Source organism: Psammomys obesus, unplaced genomic scaffold (assembly GCF_907164565.1).
Source record: "Psammomys obesus unplaced genomic scaffold, mPsaObe1.curated_primary_1811, whole genome shotgun sequence".
NCBI classification, from domain to species: domain Eukaryota; kingdom Metazoa; phylum Chordata; class Mammalia; order Rodentia; family Muridae; genus Psammomys; species Psammomys obesus.
Genome location: NW_026596143.1, coordinates 380,975 through 408,794, shown reverse-complemented (window position 1 = coordinate 408,794; position 27,820 = coordinate 380,975).

Sequence of the window (27,820 nt, the reverse complement as noted above, 5' to 3'; positions counted from 1 at the left end):
AAGCAGTGCTCTTAACCTCTGAGCTGTCTCTCCAGCCCCATCGTCAGAGTTTTGGAAGGGAACTGATGTAAGACAAAATGGCACCTGACACACACCTTGATATCCTGGAGAGAGAATACCCAAGAGGAACAACATGGCCTTAGGCCAAATGAGAGGGTGGTCACCTTAATGAACTCATTTTACATTGAGAATATGTTATATTTATGAGCATATATTTGTTTCCTACAATTACTGTGAGAAAGTCTCATGCACTAGTGGCATTAAGAAATATAAATTAATCTAATTTACAAATAAAATTATAAATTTTATAAAATTTATAAAAAATAAATTCATAAATAAAAATACAATTTTGTTACAGTTCTGAAGCCCAAGATTCTGAGGTTGAAGAATCAAGCAGGGTTTGAGTCTTTGGAGGCTATGGCACAAACTCGGTTATGCTTCTCAGACATAATTCTCAGATATTCCTGTTGTACCAGGTCTGCCTGCCTCCTGCCATTTCCCCCGGCCCTGCCCCCACTACGGTCGTGGACTCACTGTAAAAATGAACCCAACTAAATGATTTCTTTTATTAGTGTTGAACATGTGTCTCTTCACAGCAATAGAACAGTAACTAAGATGCACACAGACATATCATAATACACAAACAGAAACACATGTGTATACACACATGTACATCTACATAGACACACACGTAATCAGACATGTATCTATGCACATGCATTCACACAACTAACAGATGGTCACCTGACTACACCACAGACATTTGTAGGTACAGATGCAATATGTATGAGAAGAGACAGAAGCTTGTGAGTGGCCATTCTATGAATCGCACGTATCTGAAGCAAGTGAGGGTTTCATCTTTTGAAGGCCGTGCTTTCATTTTAACTACAGCCAAAAAAAGAGGGAGATTGAAAACAGCTGGAATATGTGTCTATTTTCACCTCCTCCATCTGGAACTTTGTTTTTGGATATCACACACATTTTCCAAACAAGCCTCAGCTGAACAAGATGATAAATGTGGGAAAGGCATGCATACATGTACGGCTTTCTGTTTGTTTGAAGAAATTTATAGAACACAAAGCATTGTGTGTTTTCAAATATAAAACCAAGCATTTGAAAAGCACAAATAAAGCTGGGCTTTGAAGAGTGATGTGACATTCATTTTAAATTTTAAATCTGGGCAGGACTGTAACAATGCCAGCTCTTTAATCCGTTGGCCTTATCAATCTGCAAAGCAAAAATGAAAGCCTTGAATTGCTGGAACACTTAGACAACCAATTTTTATCGTGTTATTTGAAGCTTCTATTGGCACTTCAGTGACAGAGTCCTCCGTCCCTTTCCATTTCCCCACTGAAGCTACTGTCTGGAGACACTTGGGCCAGGTCCTGATTGCTGCTTTCCCTTTCTCACTCTTCCTCTGCCGCAGGATGCTCTTGTACCAAAACATCCCACGCAATTTTATGTTGATGTTTCAAAACGGCTTTAATGGCATTCCTCCTATTACATATCAAGTCCCAAATCATTGAGTCTTACTGTCCCCCCTCTCATATTAAGCAAGGACTTTGCACCTGAGCTACAATCCCCAGATCCTTGCCTCCCTTTTTTTTGTATTTTTTATTTTTTTTTATTATCATTTATTACAATGTATTCACTTTGTATCCTGGCTGGGCCCCTACCCTTGTCTCCTCCCAGTCCCACCCTCCCTCCCTCTTCTCCTCCTATGCCCCTCCCCTAGTCCACTGATAAGGGAGGTCTTCCTCCCCTTCTGGTCCCTAGCCTATCAGGTCTCCTCAGGACTGGTTGCACTGTCTTCTTCTGCGGACTGGCAATGCCGCACTATTTAACAATGGTTAGGAGCTCTGGTATTAAAACCCATCTTTGGCCCAAACCCTAGTTCTCTTATTTGCAAGGGTAATTTGAATGGTCTTGCCATTCGAACCTAACTAGTGAGTTGGTGAAGCTAAAGGTGAAAAATGGCAAAGAACATTGGTAAATATTAGGAAGATGCTGATGGAAATGGTGGAAACAAAATGAATAAACTTTGTGACAAGCTGACTAGAAAAGGAAAAAAAATGCTAAAAAACACACTAACCTACCTTAGACTTTTGGGTAGATTAGACAACAGAGAGTCCCAGCAAGGCTTAAAGAGTGAGAAAGGATCTATGGTTAATAATTTTGTGTGTGGGTGTGTCATTGTGGTGAATAATATTTGTTCCTTTGTAGCTGTGAACTACAGAAACAGAGGGATGGGAAAGATAAAGGCTCCAGCGGCATCAAAGAACTATGCTGGTTATATCTCTTCAACAGATGACCACTAAATATAAATTCAGTCCATTATAATGGACAGGGTCTGAGAGTATGGGACATTAAAAAATCTTTAATAGTGCTAGATAACACAGCAATTAAATTAAAGTGCATTCCATAAAAATGACAGAAAAGGCATTGATCAAAAATTCAAATAAAAATCTTGGTATCATTTACCTTGAACTTTTGGCTCAATATAAGACAATTTAGAATTTACAGCCATCTTGATCTCAGCAGCTGTCTTCACAAAGACAAGAGATGTAGATCTGGGACTCATGGTTAAGTGATATTTATTAGATGAGGAGGAGGGTAGGGGCTGGGAAAGGTCATTGCTACTCTTTGGCTCTAAGTTGAAAGAAGTTCATTTATTTCATGAGCAAGCACTTTTTTTTTTTTTTTGTGGGGACACGTGAGGAAGGAAAGGTTCACCTCCCTAACCAGCAAGAATACCCTAGAGCAGTTGAACGGGTAACAGATGTGGTCAAATTGCCCTCCCATTCCTATAAGTAAAGCTATTTTTCACAGTTCTGGACTGTATCCACTCACAGAAAACAACCTGATAACAATTATGGGTTGCTGGTGCACAGTGAAAAGTCAAACACTAAAGCCAGCTCTTGCAAAGTTTTTCTTTGTGTTTTAACCATACGATCCATATTCTTCATTAGGCTATTCTTCATCTGCCTAAACAATTGCCTGTTGACAGTTTATAAAACTATTCTTAGCCCAGGCAACATTATGTATATTCTGGTCACTTTAATAAAATGGAGACTTGTATATTTTATTTTTTTTAAATACTAATTAAATTAAGCAACAAAAACTGTAGTCAAATCTCTGATTATTTACAAGGACTGAACAGCTTTTCATCTACTGTAATAGTAAAGGACACCAAGTCCTCTTTCCTTTTCTCTGGGGAAATTTTGTTAAATATTTTGGATAGCTTTGACACTGACCCTTCATGGTGAAATTGCAGGTGCTCTCTCACAGAAACATGAAGTGGGTCCTCACTTGAGTTGAATTGCTGTTTAACTGAAGAACCCACCAAAAGCTGTTATTATTTTATAAAATATGTTTTTAATTCATGCTTATTTCAATCTTTGTGATTGTGAAGACTGTTCACATTGATTGGCCAACTGCACCATTTTCAGTCTGTGACTTCTCTTCTCCTCACTCCTGAGGATATGAGGAACATTTTACTTCCTCACAAATGGAGCAGTGCTTTTTTGTGCACTTATAAAATTGGTTATCTCTTTTACTCTTAAAGATACTGTATACCTATTTAAAACTTAATGACTAGTAAAATATGAGTGGTGCAAAGAGATGTTTCTAAAATCAGGAAGAAATAATCCTTATGCTTAGAATTCCAAATTATATATATATATATATATATATATATATATATATATATATAGAGAGAGAGAGAGAGAGAGAGAGAGAGAGAGTGGTTTTTTTTCTGGGGGGAGGCAGATTTGCTATTTATATAGCATATGGTTTTCTGTTTTGTGTGGATATAGTCTTTTCAAATTTCAACAATGGGCTCTTTGAAAAGATTATGGAAAGCTTCTTAAGTTTAAAATAAGCCCCAACATAGTCTTAAAATTCAGATGTGTGTGTGTGTGTGTGTGTATGATGTCCTAAAAATGTGCCATTAGGTTATTTATTATTATGTAACCAATATGTCTTGGGCTTATGCAAACTAAGGTGGTTATGATGTCACTAGATAAATACACTTACGGGGTCAACTTTTGTTCTGTTGCTGATTGAAACAATGATATACTCTATATGACTATCTCTCCATATTTATATAATATTACACATATCTTTAAATTTCTTTTCTATATTTTAGAGATTCTTCACTCAATACTTAAACCTTTTCCAAGTAAAGGGTATAAAACTCACACTCCTGGTTTCCTTTACAGGCAGTGTGTAAACTTCTTATATACCCTCCATCAGGTTGTACTTAGAAATAAATGGGATGAGGAGGTGGTCCACAGGCGATAAATACACAAGCATGACTGTAGATGCTACCGTGTTTTCCACTAAGTGGCTAGTTTTGTGTCAAGCTAAAGTCATCTGAGGAGAGAACCTCAAGGAAATGCTTCCATGAGATCCAGCTGCAGGCAAGCCTGTGTGCATTTTCTTAATTAGAGATTGATGAGGGAGGATGCAATGTATTGTGGGTGTTTCCATCTCTGGGTAGGTGGTCCTGGTTCTATAAGAAAGAAGAATGAGCAAGCCATGGGGAACAAGCCAGTAACCAGATCTTCCTCGTGGCGTCTGTTTCAGCTCCTGCCTCCAGGTTCCTGCCCTGTTTGAGTTCCTATCCTGGCTTCTTTTGATGATGAACACTGATAATGGAAATGCAAGCCAGATAAATGCCTTTTCCCAACTGGTTTTGGTCATGGTGTTTCGCCAAAGCAAAAGAAACCCTAGGATAATTTGGTGCCAGGGAGTAGAGTATTGCTGTGACAAATTCGACCATGTTATTTTGCCGGAGGATTGTGAAAGGACTTTGGAACTTTCCGCAAGAAAAGCCATTTATTCTTCAAAGTCTGGTGAGATAAGAATGAAGGCAAATCAGAATATGGAGGCCTTGTTTGTGAAGTTTCAGAGGGAAATTTAAAGACTATATAAGGGCCATTTGTTATTTTGAATTAAGATCCTGTAGTTCTGATTAGCTGGGACTGAAGAATCAGCTTTGATTAACAAGATACTGGAACTGCTAAAGTGAAACCTTTGCTTTGCTGGGATACTCAATGATGGTCAGCTGGATCTGAGAAATCAGCATTGACTAAGAAGAGACCAGCATCACTGATGTAAATTCTCCTGGAAAGTATTTTGTTAGGGTCAGCACATACAAGCTCTGTTCTAGAGGTGTCCAAGGTTGTATCTTCTCTTGATAGTTGAACTTGGTAGTGTAAGAATCACCCTGGTCATGCTGATTTTGAAGACATGAAGAGATCATGGAGAGCAGCTGATGCCTGGCATTCTGAGAGCCCAGGAAAGGCCACTGGTGAAGGTTCAGCTTCAGCAGTAGGTGAAGAACCAGGATTGAAGCAGTCATGCAGATGAGTTGAGACTTGGCACCATGAAAAGAGTTCAGGAGAGGTTACTGATGATGTAGCCCAGTTATTGCAGAAAACATCTGCATTTTGGAGATGTCAGTACTATGCAATGACCACAAACAGCAGCAGGAGTGGAATGGAGCAGCCAGTGCCTATAAAACAAGCCGTGTGTGCTGCGGAGGGTGGAGACAGAGAAATGACCCACACCCATTGGAGGAGCCCAGAAAATTGTGAGTGGATCCCAGACATTGGACATTGAGTTATTTACAGTGTTGGAGTTTGGTTTTGCTTTGCTCAGATTGTGACTATGCCCTGGTTCTTCCCTCTTGAATTAAGAAAGTGCTTAAATTATTTTTTATTTGACTGGAGCCCACAGCTGTAGAATTTTAAATGAGAGAGAGAAAAGAGAAGGCGGATACTTTGGAGTTTTATATAGAACTTTAAAAAAATAATAGATATTTAGAAGACTTTTAAAAAGGGGTTTGGATTTGTGGGAGTCATCTGAGAAGAGAGAGCAAAAGATCAGGCCATAGGCAAGCCAGTGTACATTTTTGAAATTAGTGATTGATGGGGGAGGGCCCAGCCTAGGGTGGATGTTTTTATGCTGGGCAGGTGGTCCTGGGTTCTATAAGAAAGCAGGCTGAGCCACAAGGAACAAGCCAGTAAACAGCATCCCGCCTGGCTTCTGTATCAACTTCTGTCTCTACGTTACTGTCCTGTTTGAGTTCTTGTCCTGACTTCTTTCAATGATAAACAGTGATATGGACATGAAAGCCAGATTAATCCTTTTCTTCTAGCTTGTTTTTTGGTCATGGTGTTTCATTGCAGCAACAGAAACCCCAACTAAAGACAGAGAGATAAGTGATTGGTATATAGAACTGAGGATCTCAGGTTCTAAGGTAAAGGCACTAGCAAAATCCCTGAGATATTATAGTCTGTGTGACCCCTAAGTGAAGATAGAAAAAGTGTGATAGAAAATCTTGACGTAATATTGAAAATTATATACAACCAATACTATCTACATCCCTTTTAAAAAGGAATCATTGTCCTCATTGATTGCAAGGAAAGACACTGGGAGGTTTCCCTATTATCTAAGCTAGAGGTGATGTCTTGAATTTCATTGGTGATAGTGGTTAGACAAATGTGAAAAATATAAAAATATGCGATATATTTTAAAGATATGTCTAACAGAACTTATGAATACAAATATCAATGAAAACAGACACACATACAAAATATAAAATTGGTGATAAAGTGCCTTCACAATGATAGTTTTTTTTCCTTTTTTTTACTGTATCAACTTAGTAGAGATGGTGGCAAGATACACAAAGATATACATATACATATATTATACATAATAAATGTATAATACATTTATTATACATAATAAATGTATAATATATGTGTGTGTATATATATATACATAGGGAAAGAAATCTAGGACGATTTTGACCTTGTGAAGTTCAGTGTGTCTTTTGAATATGTGTGAATCTAGTTCTATATATAAGTGTAAAATATAGTTCTATATAAGTAGATGGAGTATTAAGAGCTGATATCAGATCTGAGTTCACTTATTTGCAGCGCTTAAGGTCTTGAAACTGGGTGAGTTCCCCTACCCTCAGGAGCACACATAGAGAAAGTTTAAAGATCGCTCCCTTGGGCAATCTATATTGAGAATTCAAAGAAGACGGGATGAGCAAGTATGGGTCATATACACTGAGTAATGGTCTTGCCTTCACTAAGAGTAGGTCTGCTTCTTAGGAATTTTCATTTAGCTCTTCCACCTTCATTGTATTTCAGACTTTAAGGTTTTTTTTCTTTTTTATTATTTTTATTAATTATACTTTATTCACTTTTTATCTCCTCTGTAGCTGCCTCCCTTCACCCCTCCCAACTCAGCCCTCCCTCCCTCTTCCCCATGCATACCCCTCTCCTAGTCCACTGATAAGGGAGGTCCTACTTCCCTTCCCTCTGACCCTAGCCTATCAGGTTCCATCAGGAGTGGCTGCATTGTATTCCTCTGTGTTCTGGTAAGGCTGCTCTCCCCTCAGGGGGAGGTGATCAAAGAGCCAGCCACTGAGTTCATGTCAGAGACAGTCCCTGTCCCCATTACTATGGAAACTATCTACCAGGATATTTGTGACTTTTCTTAACTGTAAAAATATTCTGTTATTCTATAGCATGGCCTTGCCAATTTTTCTTTAATGTTTTTCCACTACGTATTTTTTCAGTTTTGTTTCTAAAACTATTGATGTTTTAATGTATTTTATAAATTAATACATATTTGTTTTGCATATTCTGGAGCAATTGGAATCCAATTATTATTAAGAATTAGAATCAGTAATTTTTTATTTATTTTTAACAGAGGGAGTCACTATCCTTAATTTTAATTACTTAGGTGCTTTCATTGTTTTATCACTAAGTCTAATCTGGGAGGTATCAGAGTTTGTTTCAAACGATCCAGTAGCATATGATAGCCAGTAGTCCGTGCATTAAATACATTCAGTTTTTACCAGGTACATGGTAGAACTGCAATTTTTGCTTCCCTAAAACTGAATTAAATAATCTGGTTTGCATTGACCAGTAAGATGTTGAATGGAAGTGTATCAGTCCTATGTGGGATTTTCAACTGGTGGTTCACAAATTTGACGCAACAACATGCCAATTTTCAAGAGCCCACGTGTCACCCTCATGAGCAATAGGAGTGCTCTTGGCTAGATGATGCAAACCTCAATACTTTTTACTTATTTGATGTAAGGTGTTGTTTACTGTAGATCAGTGGTTCTCAATCTTAATGCTACAGACTTTTAATGCAGTTCATCATGTTGTGGTGACCCCTAACTATGAAATTATTTTGATTGCTACTTGATAACTGTAATTTTGCTACTGTTATGAATCATAATATATAATATATCTGATATGTGACCCATGTGAAAGGGTCTTTTGGCCCACAAACTGGTTGTGATCCTCAGGTTGAGAACTGCTCCTATAGGCTATAACAGAGAGTTACTTTTGACTGTTATGGAGTTGGTGCATATTGCTTTTAATAGGCTCATAACTGACAAAAGACACAATAGTTACAAAATTAAATCTGCCAATTCCTAATTGAAGGCAAAGGATATGAGTGCTGTCATAATTGTGTGGTTGTAAACTGGGATAAAATTGCAGTACCATGACAAAGTCTGAAAAAAATGAGAGAAATTACTGTGAATGTAATCTCAATATGTAATGATGACAAAAAACCTGAATAAAAGTAAAGAGGAAACTCAGTTGAATACAACCTGACTGAAACAACGACAGAAAACCCCCAGTGAGCAGTGAAATAAAACCTCTGTGGGTTTTGCCTGGGATTGTTTCATCCTCCCAGGGTGACTCACCATGGGCATTCATTTTAGAGGCATTTTTAGTAACCGTTACTCCTAAGCCCATGGCTTTGATTGAATTTTAAAAGGCTGTTTGGTTCCTGGCTTCTGACATTTCATCATCTCCGCACTTCCTCTTGTTCATCACGTTATCTTCCCTTTTGGGGACTTAGTCTGCTTTGCTTCAGTTCTTCAGATTTTGCCGCAAATCTTCTGTCATAGTCTTGCAGCATTCATTACATTTTCTTCTCTCCCAAGCAAATTGGCTTTATGTCTCTACTTACCGTCTTTTCAAGTCAGTATTCCAAGAACCTTGAAGATATACTGTTGCAACTTGCAGGTTATTGCAAAGGGGTTTCAAGAAGCTTAGAATCCATCCTCTCAATTCAAGCTGCTTTCCTTCTCAAATTTAATGAAAAAAATGTGGATGTTAAACATTTTATCATTTGCTTCAATCAGTATCAGCTGTTGTTGAAGTTCCTCTGATATTTGACTACTCATTGAGTTGACTTAGTCTTTTGTCTCTTACTTGTTGTAGATTTGTTTGAATTTTAAAGTTCTCTCTCTCTCTCTCTCTCTCTCTCTCTGTGTGTGTGTGTGTGTGTGTGTGTATGTGTGCATGTGTTTACATGTGCCCTGATATGGGTGTGATCAGAGGGCACCTTGTGACATTGCCTGCTCTATCTTCACCATCTGAGGCCCCAGAATCAGACCAGGTGGTCAGGCTTGTTTAAAGTGCCCTTACTCACTGAGCCATCTTGCTAGATCGGCTGTGAAATTTTTACCTACTTTGGACAGACCCTTCAAATGTGGATAAAGTGCATTAGTTGAACCTCACATAATGCCTTTCTGTTGATAACTGGGGCATCTCCGTGGAATGATGGATCAGTGCCTGGGAGGTTGCATTCAGTCACAACAGAAGCATTAAGGTCACCAAGAAAAACAGAACAGATGGCCCCTGCCTCTCTTTCCCAAACAATGGCACATTTAGAAACTTGAATGGTTTTCCTTGGTAGAATTACAAGGATGTTATTTTTGAAAAACAACAGTGTTGTGGATGTCAGGTGACATTCTCCTGACAATTTAGCTAAAGAGTCTATTTCATGGAAGTATATTAAGCATTATATTGACATCGGCAACTATAGCCTCTCTGTGGTATGGAAAAATTAGTTACGCATGTAGAAACAACGGCTTGCCATAGTTTAAATGATGTTTTTCTGTTTATAATTTTGAATAAGAAGAAAGTTCCCCCAAGTGCTCTAGTCTTGACATTTTGAATAGACTGATCATAAATGAGATGACTATCAAATGAATGGGAAAAGCAATGCTTCATGCCAAAAGCTTGGAATATTTTTACAAACATTAAAGAAGCACTTAAGCAACTGCAAAAAATGTAAGATGCATACACTGAACCGGTTGAACAAGCTTTGCTGTTGACTTAAAGAAGTATGGGTCAGAGATTCATTGGTAACCAGTGGAGATGCATACTCAAACATAAACATACCCTTAAAGAGAGATCACTAATTGTGAAAATATGTATTGTTAGTACAGTGCCAAAATCTGCCTGTGTTTTACTGCAATGCAGTATCTTAAAGATCTTTGAATAGAACAGCACAGTGTGTACTTTTGTTTGTTAGTGTAGATTCACAAATCTTAAGTCAACTTAAAGGATATGCTTACGGTAAGTCTAGGAGGAAATCTACGATCACATTAGCAGTTTGGAATCCATATTTCCAAATGTATGTAGAATAAAAAAAAAGATATGAGTCTTTCTTACACACATTCACTCTCTACATTCATACATAATTTTATCATCTGTAAATTATTATGAAAAGCTGAATAGCTTCCTGACTTAAATATCTTTAATATATGTGCAATTAATGGTCTACTTTGGATTTCATATCCAAGGTGAGATGACAATATTAAAAGTGATATAAAGAGAATACTAAATAAATCTCATGTTATTCAACTTTGGAGGGTTGTGTCAAGTCCAAAAAGTTATTCTTTTGTATAGAAGAGAAAGCTGGACCCCTCAAAAGTGTCCTCGTGTTTCATTATTACTCTGTCCTTTGACATTGGTAGGGAGATGATGTTGGGTGGAATTAAGGAAAAGAAAGGAAACCACTGTTGGCCCTTAAGAGCTCATGTTTAATCTCACTCAATGTCAAGTAGCTTTCATTCCTGCCACAGACAGCCTACGCAACTGTCCCAGTCCTGTTCATTCATTCTAATTCACAGTCCCAGGGACCAATGTAAGGGGAGTTAATGCTGTCGAGGTTAAGATACCATTAACTCTTTGGAGGGTTAGTAGAACAGCGGAGGTTTCGGGGTTCATATGCCTGTATGAGAACACGTGCGTTTAAAGAGGAGACAGAAATATTGTGAGCAGGTAGTATTTTACAGTCATAAACATTGTCCTGTAGTTGTGACTGTGGGGTTTGGAAGACAAGATGCTTTCAGTACTGAACTGTAAGCCTATGAGGTACACACACAGTTTTCTCTTTTTCCAATGTTAAATTGTTTGAAAACCTGACACTGACATATCATCTTGTTCTCCATGTCTTCCATGAAGGACAAGGAAAATCTGGAGTGCATGCATACCTTCATGTGTCTCTTTGGACTTCCACTGGCTATTTATTTATATTTATAACACTTGTACTTTTGCAAACAAAAATTCTCAATTATTGACATGATTTTAACATTCTAATAAAGATCATTGACATTTAATTTAGAAAGAAAATGAAAGATGAATATATTTGCAGCCTCTATCTCAAGTTTTTTATAGTTGATAGAAGCAGAATGATATAAAAAAGTGTCTTCAGAAGAAATACTTTCTTTAGTTCCTTTCATTTATCATCCTGTTAGCCATCCAGTCTTTCTTCAGACTCTTGTTTTGGCTGTTTTACTGAGTTATAGCACCATGTGAGAAGCATGTCTGAGCCACCACTGCAGTTTTGGGGCTGTATTTCTCAGCATGTTTCATGGTTTAAATAACATTAAAACAAGCATGCATCGCTATAGATATTTATTATAATATTTGTATGTAGCAATGTTTCACTTTGTGAAGTGTGTATATACACATGTATAAACAATGAACAATAAGTGTTTGCACAGAACTGCAGGTTGTACAAACAGGAAAGACTTTACCAGGCAATAACACAAGATAACATGATAGATGGAATGTGTACACAAAAGAGAAAGATTTTTTTTGGTTTTTAATTTAATTAAAATTCAGCATCTCATTTTTCTTCTGACTCCCACTTAAAATATATTTCCTAATGCCATGAGACTGATTAAAAATAAAAACCTTATAGACTCATTTTTATCTATTTTTATTTTGAGTTATTGCATATGAAGTTTGAAATTGTATCATATATAAAATAAGAGATACAGGAGACAGCTAAATTTAGTCACTTCGATATGGTATGTAGACATCAATGCATTATTAAGAATTAAAGAATTTTACACAGAGAAAATAAGGTATTAAGAGTGTAATTGTTATTTTTTTTCTTCTACTAATGATCTCTCTTCTTTCTAAATAAATATCTAAGGAGTTTCTCATACAAGGGAAATATCTATTTTTTCTAAGTTTTTTTTAAATTATTAGTACAGATTTTGGTTTAATAATAATTATTAAAATGTGAACTATAAAGTAACATAGAATTATTTAGAAGTAAAGAAGGACTATATTTTCATCCCACTCATTCTCGTGACTTTGGAAGAAGAGTGCAGAGGATGTTCTGGAAATGAGAGCTTGTGTCCACGGCAGCCCAATGTGGAGCAGGCTGAGCTGAGGCCACGTCACCAGCTCCACCCATCTCTGTAGGGATCATTTAGATCAAAGTTCAGGCTTTGGACAATTACCCAAGCCAGCAAATATTTCCTTTTAGGAGTTTCCTGGAAAAATAAGCTTCAGGAGTGACTGATAAATGATTCCCAATGCCCCTTTTGCAGTATCCGACTAGTTTAGTCATCTTTTATGTTTATTAACTCTGAAAACATTAAATTGTAAAATCATTCACTTTGTTTAACTTCAAACTTTAAATCAATCAACAAAGAACATTTGCATATGTTAGTTTAAAATAAATCATTATAAAGCTCAGTGACACAATTGTTACTTTAAAACATTTGCTTTAATTACTAACATTTGTTAAATGTTTTCTTTTTTAATTATAATATTTCGAGTTTCATACATAAATACTGCATCTATATCACTCCAGCCTCTTCCTCCCTTCTCCAACTCCTTCCACCCTCCAAAATTCATTAATTCTTTTAAAAATTAATATTATATATGTATATACATGTTGTGTATGTATATGTATATACAACCCATTGAGACTATTTAATGTTTCTTGTATGTATGTGTGTCCAGGTGTGATCATCTAATATTGGGCAGTCTATGCTTAGAAGCCTCAGAACATGACACATGATGCTAGATCAACTCTTTTGAACATATTATTAAATCAACTTCTTGTTACATGGATCAGATACATTTTTGAAAAATAATAAGTTTTGTTCTCTTTTTATCTTAGCCCTATAATAATTTGAAACTAACACTTCATTAGTTTGAATTAGAAATATAAAAGTATAAATTAAGTAAGAATTTTAAAATATTCTACAGCGATAATTACTGAGAAATATTGTAGTTTCAGTTGTTTCTACAAGTGAATATACTTGGGGGAAATGTTACTAAAATCTTAAGTGAACCACCAAAAAATAAGGAAGTAGGAAGTAACTGAAGTAAATTAGCACAAATAAAACCTAAAGAAATCTGAATTACAAAACAAAGAAGCATATTGGGTTTTACAAGCTTGCTTCCATAGGAAGATAGACAATAGAAATACGCCTGCCTTGTGCCATTAAGATAGAAGAAACCAAAACATATCAGAACCAGTGGGAAGATTAAAAATTATACATATGACTCTATTAAGCTTATATCAACAATTCTGTGCAGAGAAAGAAAATGAATATGTCACAGAACTGTGATAAATGTCACTAGAACACAGGAAGAAAACCTGGCAAAGCAATGTTTGTGGGATAGATTTGGTTAAGGATTTACTTCTGAAATGGTTTCTGGAATCACATGGTTCCTTCTACACATGTAGTGCTAGTCAAAATACTCCAGATGATGAGAAGATTTCTCATTTCCTGTATGGCTTCTTTTGTGAGTCTGATGAGAACCCACAGGAAAGAACGCACTGAAAATGTATGAGATATTGGAATGAACTTACAGAACTTGTAGATATCATTATAGTCACCCAGGTGACTATAAACCAGCCTTTGGAGACTTTCACAAGGATTTAAATATATATATTTAATATTATATATATTATGTATTTAATATATTATATATTTAATGTATAATATATAAATATATATAATATATAATATAAAATATATAATATATATTTAAATAAATATATATGCATACATATATACATATCAATAGATGTATGTCATATTAAATATTTAGGCACTAAGATATTTGCAGTTATGATAGTAACAAAACTATCAAACTTATATATAAATCTCATTTCAGAAGATGGAAAATCTCTTTCTGTGAAAAACTGACTTTAAGTGTAATGGATGAAGTGTTTCTTCAGAAGAAAATACTTTACATGTCTTGATAAAAATAACTAAGTATACACTCATTTCTATAGTATAGCTACTATTGAAATAAGCTTGTTGTTGCTTTTTTATTTTTTATTTTTTGAATTCTCAAAAACCTAAAGGGGGTGGTGGAAACTACCCTATGAGAGATACTTGTTCAGCCATGACCATTGTCCTTTTATTCATAATAGCTAGGAAGTAGAAACAGCCTAACTGTCCTTCAACTGATACATGGATAATAAAAATGTGATACAGATACACTATGGGATATTATAAAGTTGTGAAGAAAAACTGAATAATTCAATTTCTGGTAATGGATGGGATAGAATATCACCCAAAAAGACGAAACAGAGGGAGAGTGAGGGAAGAGAATTAAATAATACTAAGGATGATTAAAAAGTGAAACATTATTTCATGTCTACTTAAAATAATATGATGATACTCTCCCCAAGAACCATGAGGACCACCTAATACAAATACAGTAACAGTGGTGAGAAACTTCCCTTTGAGTCACTGGTGAGAGCAATCCAAAAGACTCCCAAAACACTGTAGGCCGGTGCTGAAGCCCCTGACTGCTTCCAAGAATTTGAGGGTATGAATCTATTGCTGAAGATATAACATACTTTGGACAAAGAACTTTGAGAAATTCATCCGGAGCTGAAGTGGAGTTCTCCTGCCTAAGGACCAGCACTCAGCATTCAAAGGTTTTGTGCAAGGTGCCAAAGGAAGAAAGGCAATTAAAAGCTCTACACATCTGTAAAGCCTTGAACTACAATGGCTAACCTGGCAAGCTGGATCCAGGAGTGTAACAGTGGCACTTATATATTAGGGTAACCAGCAACCATATTTGCTGGACCTTAAACTTGCTCTCTAGAAGTGAACTCGTGCCCTTTATGTTAACTAACCGTGGCTAGTGAGGTCATGGACCCTAGAGGAGACCTAAACAGAAATCCACAACTGCTCAACTTTCTGAAAACTACTGATTTTGGGCTACCTACCCACAAGTGATACACCTACCGTGTAACCTCTACCATGTAACCCATGTCTTATGATGCATTGTGGAAAATGAGGCAGCAAAATCACAGGAGAAAGAAGAACAGGATACCTGTTCTGAGATAGTGTCTTTTACATATGAAAGGGAGTTAGACTCATGAAATTTTAATGATATGATTCTGTGAATAAGATCTTCATAATAACTGGAGTTGGCATGCTAATGTGGGTTGGGAAATCTCACAAGGCCCACCCCTGGATAAAGAGGTACAGATAATTGATTACTAGCTACCAAGACGGGGAGATTTCCTCTTCAGGGATGAGCTCCCCCCGCCATAGATAAGCCAATACCAGGTCATCATGTGATCATCTCTAAACACAAAGACATGTGAGTAACACTGAATGGACTCAATAGGTTTTGTATGTATGTAATAGTAATTGAAGCGGCCATGAATTTGAGATGGAGTGGGGATTCACAGGACGTGGAGTGGGGAGAGTGTGGGGTAGAAATTTTATAAGTACAGCATATATATATGAAATTCTCCAAAATATAATACAAGACTTTTAAAAAGTAGAGGGAATTTCATATTTAAGAGATTTATCTGAGTAATGTCTATAGGTAATCTGGTATATATTAAGTCTTAACCGTATTCACTCTTATCAAACATGACTTGCTTGAGACTGAAGGCACTGTCTGTTCTTTCTATGTGGAGAAATTGAGATAAATGGCTGTGTCCCTGAAGACAGAACCCTGTAATTAGGACTAAACAGAAAGCATTGTTCCCTACATGCAGGAATTATACTAAAAATCCCACTCCAAGGGGCCTCACATTACATATCTCTGCTATTTACTCATGAATTTGTACTGATGTGAGTGTATTACAAAGATCACCTATTTGTTTAATAGCCTCTTATTTAACTTGCAAAGTCCTTGAATTATATAGCATTAAATGCATTAAAGCTTAAGAAGAAACAAGTTAGTGAATTCCAAGTGAGAGCTAAGACCTAAAGTAACTAAAGTTTCTCAACAGGTGCCATAATCAACATTACCACTGAAAGCAAGAAACAATTATTCATGTCCTATGAGTGGTAGAAGGTGAGTCAGGACTGCTGTTTCCTAGGAAGCTTAACACACCAAAACTTACATTTTTAAATCAAGTCCTAGTGGATCCCCAGCAGCCATTCTTTTAACAAAAGATAGAGATAACTGGAATAAAGGCAGCAATGTAAAGTGTGAGACAATATTCCTTTATATGCATGTTTTCTTTCTTATAAACACGATTTCCTTTTTGCTTTAATGCCTTCCAAAATCTCTTGTAATTGAGAATCTCTTTTTCAATTTTGTTTTATTGTTAAACAAAGGAGTTGCCACGAACAAGCTCTAAAGAAAGATTCCTCCACATTTATTTTAATTTCATACATGACTTCATTTATGGGCATCAACCAATCAGGGTCTTTATTCATATTCATTTGTTTACTTATCATGCAAATTTATTTAAAAAAAAACAGCTATTCCAAATGTAATATATTCATTTGGTATATAAAGCGAAGTTTTAAATCATACTTTTCAATTTAATTTTTATGCCTTGTTTAAGTGGTACTTCTAAGCAAATACATTAGGGCTTGTCTCATGCGTGTCTATTTTGTTTTGATATTGTTTCTGTGGGTGGGGTATGGTGTTCATTTTCATGTGAACGGATCCCCTGAAAATGTGAAGCCTCGATATTGAGTATTTTCCTCTATTGCTTTAGGCTTATTGCCTTGAGACAGGATCTCTTACTGTATCAAAATCTTGGACATTCAGCAAGCCTGGATGGCTAGCAAGCTCCTGGGATCCTGTCTCATTCTTCATATGCTAGAGTTACAGGAACCAACAGCCATGTCAAGCCTTTTGCCTGAGTGCTAGTGATTTAAACTCAAGTTCTCATGTATACACTCTCACTAAACCATCTCCCTGGCCTATTGTACAGTTTTAAAAGATGGGTGTTTTCCCCAATGTCCCTGGCCTATCTAACCTCAGGTCAGGGATGGGTTTCATCTTGTGGAGTGGTCCTAAAGTTCAGTCAGACATTGGTTACTCCTAAAAGCTTTGTGCCACTATTTCACTATCATATCTTGCAGGCAAGTCATCACTGTAGATGTAAGACTTTGTAGCCAAATGGATGTTTACCCTTATCCTTTGGTAGCATGAGGCATACCTTCCATCACCATGAATACTATTTCATAAGGATAATGGCTATAGGTAGGCATCAATTTAACTTCTTCATGTTTAGTAAGTTGTTTTGGTGTTGCCTTCAGCAAGGGGGCCTAAACATCAGTTTATGGAGAGCAACCAATATCCTTGGTCATAGTCCAGGTTGTTTGTGGGTTTCCATGGGGCCAAAAATTCCTTTGGACAACAATTCAATTAGATGTAACCCATTCTTAGTATTGGAAACTTCATTTGGTGACCAGAGATGTCCCATCTGCTAAAGAAACATAGAAATGAAATGACACCCAGTGACATTATGCTACACTCATAGATCTTTGATTTATGCAGTCATGAGAGAAGCAATAATGGGAACAAATACAGGGATTCACAGCTAGACGATGTGCAGCAAGCAAGAGATCTTGGAGCATTTAGTCCTAAATGGGATATCTTCATCAAATTCTTCTCAAGGCTCAGGGAACCCTACAGAAGAGGAGGTGAAAAGGTTTTAAGAGCCAGATAGGTTTGGAGGTCACCAAGAAACAAAGCCTTTGAGACATGGCAGGACTGCTGCACATAAGAACTTGCAGAGAGCATAGCAACATGCACAGAGCCTACGATAGTCTATACCAGATGGGATGTCAGAACTAAAAGAAGTGGACACATTCCCTCGTCCCTAACACAGAAGCGATCTTCAATGGATAACCACTTGCAAATAAAAAAAATTACTTTTCTCCAACTGAGTGGGTGTCAGTGGGGAGACACCCAGCAGTAGGTGGCCAATGCAAAAATGAACTCGAAGGCATCTTTGAAGGGTCTCTGTCTCATAATGTTCTGTCAAGGCATTGCAGATTCTTTGTATATATATATACAAAGATATATATATATATACAAAAAAATATATATATATATATATGTTATGGATTTTGGTTTTATGTTTTTCTGGGATTCCTGTGTGCGCAAAGGTGTGTGTGTCTCTGCACCTGTGTGTGATATCTGTAACCTTACTTTGGCTCTTTTTTCTTCTATGTTTGTTTGATTTGTCCTATACTAGTTTGTCTTTTTGTTTTAGCTTATTTTTATGAAAGCCTGTTTGTTTTCCAACAAAAGGCAGAAAGACAGTGTATCTGATGGGAGGGGAAAAGGAGAAGATCTAGGGAAACCACAATTTATTTACTTTTTATCCCTGCTGCAGCCCCCTCCCTTGTCTCCTCCCAGTCCCACCTACCTTCCCTCTTCTTCCCCTGTGCTCTTTCGCTAGTCCCCTGATAGGGGAGGGTCTCCTCCCTTTCTATCTCACCCTAGCTTATCAGGTCTCATCAAGGCTAGTACTTACTTATAAGTGGATATTAGACATATAATATAGGATAAACATACTAAAATCCATAGCTCTAAAGAAGCTAAACAACAAGGAGGACCCTAGGGAAGATGCTTAATCCTCATCCAGAAGAGCATTCAGGATAAACATCAGAAGTAGGAGAAGACAAGGAACAGGACAGGAACCTTCCATAGAGGACCTCTGAAAGACTCTACCCACCAGGGTATTGAAGGAAATACTGAGACTCATAGCCAAACTTTGGGCAAAGTGCCATAATCCTTATGGAAGAGGAAGGAGATACAAAGATCTGGAGGGGACAGGAAACTGCACAAGGAGAACAACAGAACCAAAATACCTGGGCCCAAGGGAGGGAGAGGCTGAAGAGACCAATACTCCAACTAAGGACTATGTATGGAGAGGACCTAGACTTCCAGTTCAAAGGAAGCCCATTGGCTGCTCAGTTTCCAAGTGGGTTCCCTAGTAAGGGGAGTAGGGGCTATCTCTGACATGAACTCAGTGGCCAGCTCTTTGATCACCCCCCCCTTGGGGGGGTGCAGCCTTGCCAGGCCACAGAGACTAAAGGGGGGGAAAAGGTGTTTAGGGATGGTGAGATGGCTGTGGGAATAAAAGTGGAAGTTCTTGCTACTAAGTCTCACAACCAAAGTTCAGTTCTGGCACCTACATGATAAAAAGAAAGAACTGACTCAGGTAAGGTGCCCTCTGACCTCCACATGTGTATTACAACATACGCATATAGTACCTCCCCACAAAAATAAATATACAAATAAAATGTAATGAAATGAATATTACCCTTTTCCATAGTCATAGGAGATAAAATTATTAAGACACAATTGTGTTCCACGTAACACAATTGTAGGTGTGGTTATCAACTGGTGCTCATGAAATGTTTACAGTTAGCTCACTAATAGGCTAGGTCTAGGTCTACCCCATCATGATGTAGTTTTCATAACAGTATTCCTTACTGGCTTTTGTACTCTAGTTCTCATCTTCCAATGAGAAGATGCTATCTTATATCTTTGAGTCTAACTTCCTGTTTAGGAAAAGTATGATTTAAAATATTCTGCACATTTGGTTTCTGAAATAATAGCAGTTAAACAGTACAGGAAATAATAGGATTTTACAGGTGCTGGGGTTTTTAATACATAAATCACCTTTCCCATATTGCCAGATACCAGGAAACATTTTCCAGACTGTTTGCTCTCCTGAAAATACTATTTCCATCCTCAGTCTTCTTTATGGAAAGGCACATGCTAATATAGTCATGACAATTGTATGAATTTTGTATGAAATTTGGGTGTGAGTCAGCCAGTGAAGATACAAGAGAAGAGTGAGTCAAGGGAGCATTTTCTAAGAAATCTGACACATTTAATTTTACCATATATAGTTTCGTTTTCTATGAAATATAGTTATCTATAAGAAGAAAACAATACCAGTTGTTGATTGCAGTTGCCAGCCATGAAGTTACATTTATATTTCATTTTGCATCTTTTTCTCTATGTGGGCTCACTGAACTTATTATTTTTCAGAATAAGTTGGTTCTTAGAAAAGCTTCCACTGATACTGTTTTCAATCTGTCACATCGGCCCATTCCCCATAAATAATTCAATTTCTTAAAATGCTAGGTTAATGAATTAATTTAAGCATACCAGAAAATAAGACTTCTTAATATTTTTAAGGCACATTGGATAACACGTCTTTCAATACAGGAAAAGAAAAAAAAAATCCATTGGTTGGGAGCCTACTATAGAGGGTCCTCTGAAAGGATTCACCGAACACGGGATCAAAGTAGATGCTCAGACTCACAGCTAAACTTTGGTCAGAGTACAGGGAGTCTTATGGAGGAAAAGAGGGTGGGAATAAAGGATAATGAGGAGGACAAAGCCCCACAAGACCAACAAAAATTAACCTTAGCTTAAAATTTGAAGCAAAAAGATTAGCAGTCAAAAATCTATATATAGATAATCATAATTTGCTGCTGCATGCTTCTATGTAGCTTAAATCAATTCTTGTATTCTTAGACAAAAGAGAAAAGAGGTCTGTAAGATACTTTGGATTAAGATACATTTTTACATGATGATTTTTTTTCCTAAAATAAAAATTTTAAATAAAAAACAACTATGTTTAATAAATAAAATATATTAAATAAATAAGCTATATAAGTTCCAATGGTCTACTCAGGTTGACAATAAATGACTTAAAGATAAAACAAAACAAACAAACAAACAAAAAATACAACTAAAAAGTCTGAGCTCAGGGGGTCCTGCAGAGACTGATGCACCAATGGAAGACCATGCATGGAGAGGACCTTAGACACCCCTCCCACCTCCCCCCCCCCGCTAACCCCCTCCTCCCAGCTCAGATGTGTCCTATTGACAGCTCAGTTTCCATATGGATCTCTGAGTGAGGGGAGCAGGGGCTGCCTCTAGCAGGAACTCACTTGACTGCTCTTTGATCACTAGTCTCTGATGATGCAGCCTTGCTGGGTCACAGAGGAGGAGGATCCAGGCAGTACTGATGAGAGTTAACCCCCTAAGTGGGTGCCTTAGTAAGGGGAGCAGGGACCATCTCTGACATGAACTCAGTGGCCTGCTCCTTGATCACCTCTCCCAGAGGGGGGAGCAGCCTTACCAGGCCACAGAGGAAGATAATGCAACCAGTCCTGAAGAGACCTGATAAGCTAGGGTCAGATAGAAAGAGAGGAAGACCTCCCCATCAGTGGACTTGGAGAGGGCCATAGGAAGAGATGAGGAAGGGAGCTACAGCTGGGATACGATGTGAATAAACTACAATTAATAAAAAAAAAATTTAAAAAGCTATGGGAAGATGGTGATAGTGGAGAGCTCCCCCTTTGGAGGGACTGGGGGAGGGGGATGAAAGAAAAGAGGGGGAAAAGGTAGGACTGGGTGGAGTTGAGGGAAAGGGCTTCAGTTGGGATGTATAGCGAATAAACTGTGAAGAAAAAAATTTAAAATGTGCTAAATTGTTCACATGGTGTGTGCTTTTGTTAATAAAATTCAAAAACATTTTCTGACAAAAAAATTAAAAACGTGCTAAATAACAAATATATAACTCTGTATTTACTGCACAAATGGAAATACTGCTCTTGTTTTGCTTGATGGGGAATTAGACCGAGTGTCACCAACCCTATTTCTATGGAAGTAGTCTTTTAATTAGTGATACTAGGCAACATTCATTCATTCAGTTGATGATACCAAGCAACATTTATTTATTCACTTAGTCGACTAACACTAGGTAATTTTCATTCATTCATCCATTCATGTTTGGCACCACTGTTTTTCAATTAGGAATATTATATAGATATGTATTATTGCTCATTATGTCATCATCTTCATTCATTATAAGCTTTGGAATATTAAAATAGCAATTTATATACACAGTTTACTGATTTAGATAGTTTAATTAATGATTATCACTAACTTTGTTCTTTTTTTATTTCATTTAAAATTTTCTATAGGATGTAGAAATAGAGGAAAAGTCATTGCATCAAGGAAATAAATAATAATTAAGGTATTAAGTTAATCTGTACCAATGTTACATTTTGTACACTCAGATAATTAAACACTCTGATTAGTAAAACTCACTGTTTGTATTTTGACACTTTATTTAGAATTTCCTACATGAAACAGAAACAGAAGAGAAGTGGACAAGGAACAGAGATAAAACACTATAAAGATTAAATTGCTGTAGCATTGTATTCCTTGTGAACCCTAATAGATAAGGTATACACCATAAATAAAGGAAGAAACAGAAAATTCTAATTAATTATTCTGAAGGGTCCTTGCTCTCTTTATCAAATTGACAATTTAAATCTCCATTGTATAAATGTTCAAGACCTTTGCCCTGTTTGAGAACAGCTAACCAAGTAAATGCAACTGATTTTAAATTGAGGTCTGTGCAATTACTTTAGGGAAGGAAAAATTAGCTTATCCATTAGTGGTATAGGTTGGTGTAAGGAAAAACATGCCAGTTTTCATTCAATTAGCAAGCCGTTTCCAAGGCTACCAGTAGTTCATTCATAATCTTGATTAAGCAGTTTTGAGTTTAAGAACACTAACCTTGGTAATGTATTTCTCTGCAATTCTGTAAGCCTGTTTGTAGTATTGCTTAATATTCAGAGGAAGTGAATGATTAACTCAATAACGATGTACAAATTGTATAGAAAGGATATGACAAGAAGAATGACAGAAAATTACTTTTCTAGATCCAAGCATCCATAAAGATTATAAGCATATATAAAGAATACAAGCATATGTAAAGGTTACTTCAAAATAGAACGAGTCTCACAAAGTCCAGAGTCAAATTCTCCAATATAATAATGGCCATGGAAACAAAAAAGCAAAGCACAAAATCCAAATGTCATCACCATTTAGACCAAATATTTTCACAATGAACTACAGAGCAGACATCATCTTCTCAAACTATTTATGAAAAAGCATCATGCCATGGCAATTGTTCAAACTTCCTGCTTCCACATTAAAGCACTACACATTTTAGATAAATATAATTTCAGTCAATATCAGATAGTTACAGTGAATACATCGATTGTACATGTGCGTACACACATTTGTACATACCTATTTTCCTAACTGCAGAACTTATTTTCATGAATCAACTATTTTGAGTAGAATTTCAGAAACAGATCAATGTGTAAAGCTCTCACTTGGTAATCTGCTGTGTATGCTATGTACTTTAAAATCAGAAAAAAAAGATTTACCTGCCTGATCCCATATGTTGGTCTGTAGCTGAATAGAAAAGTAGACTCTCTGGCAATGCAAAGACAGTCATGAGTGAGCACAGGAGCCCTTCGACAGGGTGGGGCTTGTCTCTGGTAATGAATTCTCAAGGGAGGCTTTGCAATCAAGAATGCTATTGCAGACAATGAAACCATTCTTCGTTTGCAGACCCTAGTTTTGTATTTGCAATCAGCTGTGGGTGTATTCATACATCAGTAGAGGCCCTGATGTATAGTTCACTGATGTTTGTGCTGTCAAGAAACCCTAAGATATTCAGAGCTCAAGTGTGTATATTTATATACAGCATGAATACCATTCCCTCTAAAAATAGGCAGAATATGTTGAAATCAGTATTGCATGGAAATAAGATTAATTTTTATTTTTAAAGAAGTTTTCCCATTGTTTATTTCTTTACCACCACCACCACCACCCTCTCCATTCAGCTGACTGTCAGAAAACAGCTTAATTCTAAACAGTACAGACACCATCTGACAGTCTTGGGACTTGCTGAAGGAATGTTTCGGGATGGAGACAAGCAGTTTTTGCCTTGAAGGTTCTTATGGTGGGAGTATTCAGTAGTTTTGGAGCCACCTCATCCAGTTCAGGGCAGTATCATTTGTTAGTCCTTTCTTTATATGATGGCTACATTTTACATTACATTTTCTTCAAAATTGTCCATAAACTTATTTTGCACTTCTGTATTCCAAATCACAAAATTTCACTTGGTAGCCTAATAAGAGCTCATGCCTAACATTGGCACTATCCCTTTTGGCTGCTGTGACAGATGCACAAGAGGGTGCCTGACAAGTAGGCACCCTTACCCTTCTCAGGGCTGAAGGACCAGGGTCAGGAGATCCACGCCATCTTTCTGAGTTACTGCAACCTAGCACTGATTCTAGGCTCCCTGAGCCTTTGGTGGCTTTCTTGCAATCTTGATGTCTTGATATCCCTAGGCCTGAAATATGACATTTGATCTCTCCCTTTATTTGTAAGTGGCATTCTCCTCTTATAGATGCCTGTCTCTGAATTTTCTATTTCTATAAGATACTAGACACTCTACGCTGTTGAACTTATTTTTAACTTGGTTACTTCTGTGAACTCGGCTTTCGAACAGGGATACTTTTGCAGTATTGGAATGTAGACGTCTAATCTGTCAGAGTGAGTTGGGAGAAATATGTAATTCCCACAATTATCTAGCATTATCTTCTACTTGTCTGCATATAAAATGTGTGCCACTTATAGCATGGGGACTCCATTATGCATATAACAGCTGGAAGCGCTCTCTCCTGCCTTCACAAACTTTAGCTCTTACTTTCCCAAGGCAGTCGTCTCAGTTCAAATGAAGTACTCAGAGAATAAAGCTTTTAAAGGAATTTCTGAGCATCACCCATAAAACAGAAATGCAAATACTGATACGCTCAGCTTACTTTCTTGGCTAACCCTTTCTTTAAGGCTCAAATGAAGAATCGTCTTTCTTTTTTTTATTTTTTTATTTTATTTTATTTTTTTACAAGCTTTTATTTCCTAGTCTTGGCATCCATTTCTTAAGGCAATGAACCTTCCTGGTATTAACAGACTCATGCAGGGGACCCATAATACAGAAGGAAGAATACAGTGTGGTGTCTCCCTACAAAGTCTTGCCACACATGCAAAGTGCGTATCCACAAAGAGTTTTTCTTGAATAAACTGTGTAAATCCATCTATCTCACCACACATCAGTGCAGGATGGTGGTGAGGTCTACAGTGATGAGGCAATGATGAGGTTTAGGGGAGTAATGCCTTGTCTGTGCATCTGCAGTCCTCCTGTGCTTTTCTTACTTCCTCTTGGCTGCTCTTTCCTTAAGCCATGTGTTTGTGGGTGGGGGAGATCTCTTTCTCCAGAATCCTCTGTCTCTTTTTTTTTAAAATTTTTTATTAATTACACTTTATTCATTTTGTATCCCCCCATAAGCCCCTCCCTCTCCCCTCCCGATCCCACCCTCCCTCCCCTTTCAGCATGCATGCCACTCCCCAGGTCCACTGATAGGGGAGGTTCTCCTCTTCTTTCTGATCTTAGTCTATCAGTTCTCCTCAAAAGTGGCTGCATTGTCCTCTACAGTGGCCTGATAAGGCTGCTCCCCCCTCAGGGGGAAGTGATCAACGAGCAGGCCAATCAGATTATGTCAGAGGCAGTCCCTCTTCCCATTACTATGTAACCCACTTGGACACTGAACTGCCATGGGCTACATCTGTGCAGGGGTTCTAGGTTATCTCCATGAATAGTCCTTGGTTGGAGTATGAGTCTCTGGGAAGTTCCCTGTGTTCAAATTATCTTGTTCTGTTGCTCTCCTTGTGGAGTTCCCGTCCCCTCCAGCTCTTACTATTTCCCACTTCTTACATAGAATTCCATTCACTCTGCCCATCAGTTGGCCATCAGGCTCAGCATCTGCTTTGACAGCCTATACTGCAGAAGCTTTCAGAGGCCCTCTGTGGCAGGTTTCAAGGTTGTTTCCTGTTTTCTTCTGGCTTTCAGAGGCCCTCTGTAGCAGATTACAACCTTTATTTTTATTTTTCTTTTTAGTTACAATTTGTTAACTCTGTGTCCCAGCTGTATCCCGCTCCCTCATTCCCTCCCCCTCCCCAACTCCCTCCCTGGTCTCCTCCCTGCCCCTTTCCAAGTCCACTGATAGGGGAGGACCTCCCCTTTCATTTGACCCTGTTTTATCAGGTATCTTCAAGGCTGGCTGCAAAGTCCTCCTCTGTGGCCTAACAGGACTGCTCCTCTCCTGGGGGGGGGGGAGGTCAAAGAGCCTGCCCTTGAGATCCTGTTAGAAATAGTCCTTGTTCTCCTTACTTTGGAAAACTACTTGGTTACTGAGCTACCATGGGCCACAAGATGTCCATCAACAGAGGAATGGATATAGAAATTGTGGTATTTTTACACAATGGAATACTACTCAGTGATGAAAAAGGAGGAAATCATGAAATTTGCTGGCAAATGGTGGGATCTAGAAAAGATCATTCTGAGTGAAGTATCCCAGAAGGAGAAAGACAAACTTGGTATATACTCGCTTATATAGACCTACAAGATATGATAAACATAATGAAATCTATACACCTAAAGAAGATAATCAAGTAAGTGGACATGGGTGAAGATGATCAATCTTCATTTAGAAAGACAAATGGGATGTGCATTGAATGTATGACAGGAGTCTACCGCAAAAGGCATCTGAAAGACTCTACCTAGCAGTGTTTCAAAGCAGACACTAAGACTCATAACCAAACCATGGCAGAGTGTAGGGAATCATATGAAAGAAGGGGAGTTAGTATGATATGGAAAGGATGGGAGCTCTACAAGTACCAAATATATCCGGGCACAGGGTCTTTTCTGAGACTGACACTCAACCAAGGACCATCTATGGATATAACATAGAACTTCTGCTTGGATGTGGCCCGTGGTAGCTCAGTAAGAATCGTCTTTCTTGAGAAGCAGTTTGTAACTACCAGATTTAGTTAGCTAATGGCTGAGCATTTAGCACTCTGCCTATCTTTATTTTAAATCTTCTGGTAGGTCATTGTGACTTTCATTACAGCTAATGCCATCATGTTTATTTCTGTTGCAGAATACACCTCTTGTTAGACCAATACTAAATGGAAGCACCTTTAAGAGAACACTTGGAATGGATCTAGTTTAACCAACTGAAAAAATGAACACATTAGAGCAGGCTATCAAGATTATAATCTGACAAAAGTAGCAGCAATCAAATGTAGAAGAGTGATGTTGAGGTGCCCAAATGGGGAGGAAGTAAGGTGAATAAATCAGGATAAATCACAAGACTCTCAGGCCATTGCCTACAAGAGAGCACCATACTGCAGAGTTTGCAATTAGGCAAGAACACAGTTGACAGGCATGTGTTATTGTATACCCTCAGGTTTCGCATGTGTTACTTTACCTTCCAAATTTTTAAGTTAATTATTATTAGTTTTATTGTTATTCTTTGTGTGTGCCTGATGAGTATATGGGAATGCATGTGTCACAGAGTGCATCTGCGGGTCAGAGAGCAACTTTGTGGAGTCCGTTCTCTTCATCCACCTTTACGTGGGTTCCAGGGATTGAACTCTGGTCCTCAGGCTTGGTTGGTAATCACTTTACCTGCTGAGCCGTCTCATCAGTACAACTTCAAATTTTTTCATTACTGCGAGATGATAACAATGCCACCTGTCTGTGAGAC